Genomic DNA, 9812 nt, shown 5'->3' on the forward strand with positions numbered 1-9812 from the left:
TTGAATCAGACGATCAAACCATCAACCCAAAAACCGATGGCCAAAACAGTTTCAATTATAATTCCAAATCATTTTTTAAAACGTTGGTAACAATTTAACAAACCTCATTTGCATGCTTTACGCGCTTTTGGAAGTATAACAACTGATCGATCACCTGGGCCATTACACTTCCGGTAAGAGAGAAACTTAGTAACAGTTGATCTTGTTGTTCTCAGAGTTCATATTCCAGGACAAGTGTATGTGCTTCGTTGCACTGAATTTCCTTCACTTTTGGTGAGGAGCCATGATAGAGAGTCGTCCACAAATCGCATCACTTTGTATTGTGAGGCAGCAGATTATGATTCAGCATAGTTGAAGAGCTCGTGTTTGAATTGTTAGAGTTCGTGCTAGTAGTTGCCCATCTTCCAATGGATTGACCCAGCCTTCAATTTTACATGGGCTGGATTTTCAGTCTTGGGACTGGGCCTGGCCCAAAAAGTTAGACTTTTATTTTTTGAGATGGTCCCAGGCCTAGCTTTTATGTAGTTTGAATTTATTTCCTTTGAATTTATCTCAAGTTATATACATACATAAATGTATATATTAGATACATATTTGCATATATATAGTAAATCATATATATTTTTTATTTACATTGGTAGAGTCAAAAACTTTTTATGAAGGGACAAAACTTATGAATAGGCCATACGGAGGGCCAACCATTGAATGGGATATGAGGGGAGAGAGAAAACTTACATGAAAAAAGATATTAAGTGTGAAGAATTCTGGACCATATGGGGGGCATGGTTCCCTGGGTCCCCTGGCTCCGCCCTGATTTATTTATATCAAATTTTAGTACGAACCAATTAATCAATTCAAGCCCAATTACATCAAATTTCATTACCGACTACGCTTAGGTTGATCAAATCACGTTTGACCTTAGTTCTGCCTGAGTAACACCCTTAGCCCTCATACCATTAACGATCCCAGAAGTTTGTATTCTCCTTCAGTTAGTTTCACAAATTAGGCTCAATTTGGAAGGAGTACAAATATGTAAAGTGTAAAATCTTGTATTTTGTATTAATTTTTACGAAAAAGTATGTATTTGCCCAATGCAGATTTCTGATTTACACTGCGGGGCTATAAGCATTCAAATGAACTGATACCCACACTCTATGCACCCACGTCCACTCATAAATTAGCATCAATTCCGAGTTGACACCTACCTCGAGTGTATATTAAACTTACAAATTCTGACACTGAGGTATCGGTCATTCTCCCTATTTTTCATGTGTTTGTACTGTGCATATTTGTATAATTTTTCTAAACTGAACCTAAGAACAAAAAGAAAAATATTTATATTTGATTGATGATAATGTGTGTCTAAAATATCTCTTGGCTGTTAGATAAATACGCTGTCCGTAGGTTGTTAATTACATAAAGTTACTATAGATATCAAAACAACTTTAGATAGAGTCGTACATAACCACCCTACCTGTATTGATTACTCGGTTCATGCATGTCCTTATCGGGCTGATGTATGTTGGTTGGGATTGATGCAAGGTTTGTAGTCAGATTAGATTCAGTAAAATTCGAGTCCGATTCGATTATTAAAAACTTACATCCAAATCCAAAATCCGAAATTTAAAGACCTTGGATTCGAATTCTAACGGATTTGAATCAGATTTAAATTTAATCTGATTTTATTTTTTTTTTCTAATATAAAAAAGTAAAAATTTAATTATTTTTCAATTTTTATATATAATAAATTAATATAGTTATAATATACTGAATTTACTATATATAAATCCATACATAATATAATGTATAAAATATTTTTTTTATAATTTTAAATATAATTAGATAAAATTTGTATATTAAAATCAATGTTCAAAATATCGATACAGTCCGATATGCCAGTAGGGCTGTATTGGCCCTCGCTCCTCGTTTTTTTCCCTTTGTAAACCTGGTTCAGAGGGGTCGGTCTAAGGCCCTTCTACCCCCTAAACCGGGTTAAACCCCGAAACACCCCCTGTAGGGGCATATGGGGTGGCTACCTATACAATACGCATCGGCCAATATAGTCCAATACATATCAAAATTTTGAACCTTGATTAAAATTAATAAATTTTATAATATAATTGGACCAAATGGGGTCAAATTCGAATTCAATCTGATTATTTATTGTATGTAGATTGTAGCATCCAAATCCAATATAATTATAAAAAGGGTAAATTTCTTAAACTACCCTTATGGTTTAGCTAATTGAATAAGTGTACCCCTACTATTTAAAAATTGACTGATGCTATCGCTACTATTTTCGACTATTGACTAGCTCTACCCTTATCATTTGTATCCGTTAATATTCGTTAAATTCGTATACAGGTGACATATTTTTTTAAACCCAATTTTACCCTTACCATCTTCTTCCTTACAACAAACCTAACTGGTTTGGTCCTTAACTTGCCATTGTATTAGCCTCCTCCACCTCCGGCTACTCTCTCACACACACTCTCTCCTTCCCCTCTGTTCTCTCTCCCTCTTTTGTTTCGTCTCCACTGTTGCTTGGCTTCCCAATGTCAGAAAAGGATTGCGACCAAAACAGGGTTGTTGAACTTGGTTTAGAGACATACTTTCTTAAACAAAAGAGGGTCGTGAGATCGGTAGATCTAGAGGGTTTGAGTTTCTCATTTTCTATGATGAGCAGTGCATGAGGATTCTGCAGATCAAGATGGTTTGGGTTCATCATTTTCTAGATCGATAGATCTAGAGGGCAAATTCTCAACGACATAAGCATCACTGTCAACTGCTAGACTACCGACAGAAGAACAAGGAGGTCCAGGCGGCCTTTGCCTTTTCCCGTTGCTACAACCTTCGGCATGTTCTCTGTCACCAAATCAGCCAAATGATTTGAATTTGAAGGAATTGAAATCAGCCTTTTCTTGTTGCTACAACCTTCCACCATGTTCTCTAGCACCAAATCAGCCGAATGGTTTGAATCGGTAGATCTAGAGGGCAGATTCTCAACGGTAGATGCATCACCGTCAACTGTTTGACTACTGGCATAAGCACGGGGAGGTTCAAGCGGCCTTCGCCTTTCTGGCATTAGCACTCATCGGAAATCTTCTTTTCCCGTTCCTCACCTTCGCCTTCTTCTTCCGACGAGTACAGGGAGGCTTAGGCGGCCTTGGTTGTTTGATGAAGTTCTTTTCCCGTTCCTCACTTTCGCCTTCCTCTTCCGACGAGCACAGGGAGGTCCAGGTGGCCTCGGTGATCCAATGAAGTTCTTTTCCTGTTTCTCACATTCGCCTTCCTCTTCCAACGAGCACAGGAAAGTCCAAGCCGCCTCGATAGTCCGATGAAGTCCAGTAGGTTATTTTAGGAGGCCCCAAAGATGGGTGACTTTTGCTGATGTCGTCAGTGCTGCCTTTGAAGTGGAGTGTAGGGGTAGCAGTTCTAGTTGTTCTCAAGGAACCCAAATCTGAGATCTGAGAGATACTCTGAATTGAGATCCAGTCATCATCTACTGTTGCGGCAGTTCCAGTAATTCCAGTGAAGAAAATGAGGAGAGGGAGAGATACGAGTAATTATAGTGGAGGGTAAAATAGTTTTTTTCACATTTCCGTTGATGCACGTTAATGACTAAGAAATATTAGTCAATTGTCAGAAACAATAAGGTTAGCATCGGTCAATTTTCAAACAGTAAGGATACACTTGGTCAATTAATTAAATCATAAGGGTAATTTAAGAAATTTACCCTTATAAAAATACATTATTCAAATTTAAAATAATTGAACCGAATGTCGAATCTGCTTGTGTTTGCGGGGTGATCATATTCTTCATTTGTATTAATATGCATAATATATGGGTTGCCACTATTGATAATATCTACAATCTTTTCATGGAACTACAGTTCCCAACAAATGGCGGTAATGTATTATGGGTCTTGTGTGGGAATTTGGGTTGAATTCATGGATAGGAGGTAGGAAGTAGGAAGTAGGCATGGACATGAAAAACAACATGTGCTTGGATATGGTTTTAGTCATATCAGTAGGAAGTAGGAAGACAGCTCTAAGGTGAGTTCCCACTTAATCCTGCTTAAATGGCTAGTTGAATTCCCTTCTTCCATATAGCAAATGAAATCTCTCCTTTCCCTTCCTTTCATTTAGGGGGTATTCTTTTTTTTGGATTTTGAGAGGGGGAAAGTAGGTCAATGAGATTTTGGTTCCCATTTACCAAGAATTCAATGTTTTTTTTTAGATTAATGTGGGGACCACGGAAAGCTTAGTTTCCTTGGTATCATTTACCTGGGACTGATACCCATCTTGTAGGTGGGTAACTAACTTTCCCTATGGTTTTAGTCATATCAGTAGGAAGTAGGAAGACAGCCCTAAGGCGAGTTCCCACTTAATCCTGCTTAAATTGCTAGTTGAATTCCCTTCTTCCATATAGCAAATGAAATCTCTCCTTTCCCTTCCTTTCATTATTTTTAGGGGGCATTCTTTTTTTGGATTTTGAGAGGGGGAAAGTAGGTCAATGGGATTTTGGTTCCCATTTACCAAGAATTCAATGTTTTTTTGTTTAGATTAATGTGGGGATGAGGGAAAGCTTATTTTCCTTGGTATCATTTACTTGGGACTGATACCCATCTTTTAGGTGGGTAAATAACTTTCCCACCTGTGAGGAAAGTTTTCAACACTTGAATAGGACAAAAACACCCATTTTAATAATAGATTTTTATGGATAAAATGGTCATTTCCTTTTTTTACTTGGAAAAAAAGAACATGGGTAAATACACTTACCTGGGTAAGTGTTTCCCAAGGAAAATTTACCCTGGTAATTGTGTTTACCCGGATAAATAACTTACCGAAAAGTGAATGATGCCTTAATTGAAAACTGGATACCATGCAAATGAGCATTAGGTAAAGTTCATATTGTAATTGTTTATAAAACAAGGCTTCCCAGTTTCCATCCACTAAACTTCTGAATTAAAATAATACCATATAGGATGAATGGCGTTTTCATCTTCTTTGAATTATTTCTTCACTTCACTTGGGCTTTAAATAATTAAAATTCTAGAAATTACTATAAAAATTTTTAAAAATATTTGAAATAAAATCTATAATTTCATCTTTCATGCTTTATTTTAAATTACTATGTCTAAGCATACACTCTTTTTAGTACAATTTTATATGTACTAGTACAAATGCATGAGAGTGTAAATGAAAAAAATGCAAATTCTGGTTTAAATTTATTTTGGGTAAGGGTGGCCACGAGCTGAGCTTCTCGCAAGCTATTCGAGCTCAACTTGTGAAAAGCTCGGTTCGACTTGGTTTAAACCGAGCTTTGAGCCAAGCTTGAGCTCAATATATAGGCTCGTTTGCTAATCAAGTCGAGCTCGAACCCAATGAAGCTCGACTCGTGAGGCTCACAGGCCTAATTGAGCCCAGTATAATAAATAAATAATTTTTGTTATATGCATACATACATACATACATACATACATACATACATACATACATACATACATACATACATATAAATGTATATATAATAATAAATAAATTTTATTATGTATAATAATATTTTTTTATGTATAATAGTAATAATTTTTTCTATGTATAATGATAAATAACTTTTATAATTCTTAATTTTTTGTATGTAAAATAAAAAATAATAATTTTGCATGTATAATCTTTTTTTTAGAAAAAATTTTAGCTTGTAGTCAAGCTCTTGATGATCCGAGCTCAAACTTGTGAGCTTTTGAATCGAGCTGAGCTGAGCTTGAACTCAAATCTCTAGCTTGAATTGAGCTCGCACTTGAGTTTAACATTATTTCTGTGAGCTGAGCTCGAATAGCCAAGTAATTGCTTGGCTCGACTCGAATCCGCTCATAGTTTTGAGTTTTATTTTATTCTGCTTCATGTCTTAATTTAGTTCATTTGTACTCCAATCAAACAAAATAAGATAAAATTTGAAAGAAAAATAGGTCAAAATTTACACTCAAATCATTTGCATTGCCATAGTTTTGCATCAGTACGAATTTAATTGCATTGCAACCATACACAACCTAATGGATACATTTGGATGACTCTAAGATTCCAACACTTTGCCCATGTTTTGCATTTCATAACTTCAAAAAAAAATATTTTTTTATTCATAAATACCCTTAAATTCAATAACCAAGCAAAGACATGACGACAAAGTTGGGAGTCCAGATCTCCTGCCCATGAGAACTCTACCCACGTTTATCAGAGCCATACATGGATAACGTCTCATCCTCTGCATGATATTATGTGGGAGGAAATGTTCCTAATTCACGGGGGGTAATGTATTGTGGGTAGGCGTGGGCAGAGTTCTCGTGGGTAGGTGATCCTGACTCCAAAGTTGGCACTCGGCAATACAACCACAACACAAAGAGTACTACTCAACAAAAAACACCTGTAAAAAAAATACAAGCATGCCAAATAGTTGACCCCCTACTAATACTAGCATAAACCAAACACGACACACAACTTCACAAGTGCACCACTAATTGATCCACATGCATACTAGGGGCCTCAAAGGATAATTCAACATATGTCGGTAAGCCGAGCTTAGGTGGTGTTTGGCACATCTTCCCTTTTATGGGAAGATCAAAATACCAAAAAAATGGTATTTCGGTATTTCCCCATTTGATATCACATACATGGAAAGACTCAGGACAAACATGGGGAGAAACCCAAAAATCTGAAAATAAGGAATCTTCAAATGAAGGTTTTGGTCTTTCCACATTGAAAATAACATTTTCCGGCTATTTTTAATAGTTTGATAGACTATGATGTGAACCAAACAGTCTTGGTCTTTAAATACAATACCCCAAAAGTTCTATGCATCTTATTGTCTACTGGCTTGTTGAAAGATCTACCTATAAAGACTTGTTAAACAGCTCCTTAGCCACCAAGTGGACAGTTGGAAGATCTTTTACCCCTTCTAGAAGAAATAAGAAAACTATCTTCAAATCTTCGCACAAATGTAAAATATCATTCATGTGGTTTGTTTCTTCTATATAAAACTTCACAGTCCTACCATTGGTGGCCTTGGCCACAAAATCTCCGAGGCAACGAGTTTAGACTTTAGACAGTAGAAGGAAGAAGCCCAAGCAAAGCAGAGATGAAAATTTGAAATACAATAAGGGATAGAAGAGTCACAAGGTATGTTTTAGTATGTGTTTGGGGTGGATGTTGTTTCCTCATAAGATAGTGCCATGTCAGCGTTACATTATAAATCCGTTTTCTAAGAAAATGTCTGTTGTTTGGTTAGTTTAAAAAAACGTTTTCTTTGACCATGCCTTGGAAATCGAAAAAGGTGTGGTATAAGAAAATGCCCTTTTTTGTGTTTTCCCGTTTTTTCTAGTATTGTTAGCAAGTATGCTGATGTGACACTGAAAAATGCCTATGTGGCGGCAATAACAATGGTACTAATAGAAAATCTGAGAAAACATCTAAGAAAACACAAACACCGCCTAAAAATCCCTATCTTTATTACTAAGGGCAAGTCCATCTAGATCCCTTGTGACCTTGTCCTCTCAATCTTTATTACTTCATGTTTTTAATTTCTACAGGATGTGTTTGTTTTAGGTGTAAGTTTAAATTTACACCGATGGAAAATGTAACCCTGGTTTAGTGATTAATGGAAAATGGAACCGAGATGTTTTGGAATTTTTCTCTCATGTTGTTGGGTTGTTCCCGTGTAAAAGTGAAAGGTTTCTCACTCCTCTTTTCTAAAACTCTCTCTGTCCATGATCTGGTAACACCTCTTGACACCGGTGGTTATCTCTCTAGAAACACCGACCAATATGTCTTTTATCTTGTTATACTTCATCGGATCCATCTTGAACTCATCTCTAATTATCGTGAACATGATTTGGAACTCGATATTGTCTGTTGATGACGGATCTAGCAACTTTCCGGTCTTGGCATACTCTTCTTTTGCCTTCACACTCTCGTGTATGAGCAATGTAGTGCCACCATCGTCATCAACGACGAGATTGGGAACACCTCCAAGACCTTAGTTGAGTGCCCTCTTGGTACAACACCAGTAAAGGGTCTCCCCCTTCCATGTGAATACGAAAGCGTTGTCACGAACGATGGCAACTATGGCGTGGTCTTGAGTGGCGAAGATGTTGCAAGAGCACCCATGGATCTTGGCACTGAGGGCGATGAGGGTTTTGATCAGAATCACAGTCTGGATCATCATGTGGAGCGAGCTGGTGATCTTGGCTCCCTTGAAAGGCTAGGAAGGGTTGGGAGAGGCTGAACTCCCTTGAGGCCTTGACCTTGTATTCATAATTGGAGGAGGTCTTCTTGATGAGCTGCGACATGGTTGCAGATAGATTTGAGATTGAGATTTATTGTCTCTTCTTTTCTCTCTCTAGCGCTTTCTCATCGGAGGATGTGTGGGCAAAATGAACTAGACATTCCGTCGGCTTCAATGACGGTCATCACGTTTCTACTGGCTATTGGACGGAGGAGACCGTTACAGGACAGAAAGGAGCAAAGCTTGTTCGTTTAGAGAGGAGACCATTGAATTGAATGGAATTTTCACTGATTTTGGATGTAAATAATAACAAGAATGGACTTTTACATCGATTTATGGGGCATATGAACCCCTCTACCAAACAAACGCTTGTAAAATTGGTCCGAGATGTAAAATTTACCCCGATTTTCGTATACACCTCAAACGCGGCATAAGAACAATAGTAATGCAAGTATTATCAATCACTTATGTAATACTAAATCCACCTCCAACAATTTGAACTCCAATATTAGCATCCGATACAGTCAAATCCCATAACATTATTGGTAGAATTTCCAACACATAAAAAATGAATAAGAGGACATTTGGATCATCTACTTATCATGTGCATATTTAAACACTTCTATAACCTCAAAATGTCTTTATATCATTTTATGAGACCATCATGTAGAAAACTTTTAAAATTCATAAAAAATAAAAAAATAAAAGAAATGTAGGAAATTGTGGAAAATGCACATGCAAAACACAACAAGAAAAAAAAAAAGGAAAATGGAGCAAAATACAAGAAAGCAGGAAAAAGTTGTAGAACGTACAACAAAGAAAAAGATGAAACATATAAAAAAAAGAAGATACAAAATACTAAAATTTGCAAAAAGCAAAATTAAAAATCAACAAAAGGAAATTAGTAAAATATAACATAAAAAGGATATATACATTTTAATAATTTTATCTTTTTTCTATCAAGTGGTGAAATTTGTCACAATTAAAGGGGCTACTGTCACTCAGACTCACAACTCACTACCCTATCTCTACACATCATTTCCAATTGTTTGTATTTACATCTTTTTTATAAAGTAAATTTTTTTTTTCTTAAAGAAAAACACATCTTCTATTAAAGTATTTTCTTTTTCAAATTACTAATAGACTCCCGTACATTGGTAATTAGATAATGTGCATGCTAGAGGTGTATAACGGGCTGTGCCGCCCTCCCTTGGAATAACTTGGGGGGTCGGCCCGGCACGGCCCACAGTCCAAGCCTGTATAGGCCCGTGCTATGCTGTGGGTTGAATTGATCCGTAAATCGAGTCAAAGCTATTTATTTAAAAAAATTAAAAAAAATCTAAAATTTTAATTTTATATGAGTTTTTATATATACAATTACTTATATATATTAATTAAATAAATTAGTATTTAAAATATATATAAGTAATATATATGAATTGTGCCAGCACACGGGCCGCGGAAAACCCGACGTGCTTTATTATTCTGTACCGGCTCGGCCCACGGACTTAAAACCCCAGGCCCTCAGGCCCAGC

At 36.5% G+C, this 9812-nt stretch overlaps 1 pseudogene; it reads right to left on the bottom strand.

Annotated features, from left to right (window-relative positions):
- Positions 1–7728: 7728 nt before the first annotated feature.
- LOC104594913 (adenosylhomocysteinase pseudogene) lies at positions 7729–8341 on the bottom strand (annotated as a pseudogene).
- Between the last annotated feature and the right edge of the window lie 1471 nt (positions 8342–9812).

Source organism: Nelumbo nucifera, chromosome 3 (genome assembly GCF_055504915.1).
Source record: "Nelumbo nucifera cultivar China Antique chromosome 3, China Antique-T2T, whole genome shotgun sequence".
In the NCBI taxonomy this organism is placed as follows: domain Eukaryota; kingdom Viridiplantae; phylum Streptophyta; class Magnoliopsida; order Proteales; family Nelumbonaceae; genus Nelumbo; species Nelumbo nucifera.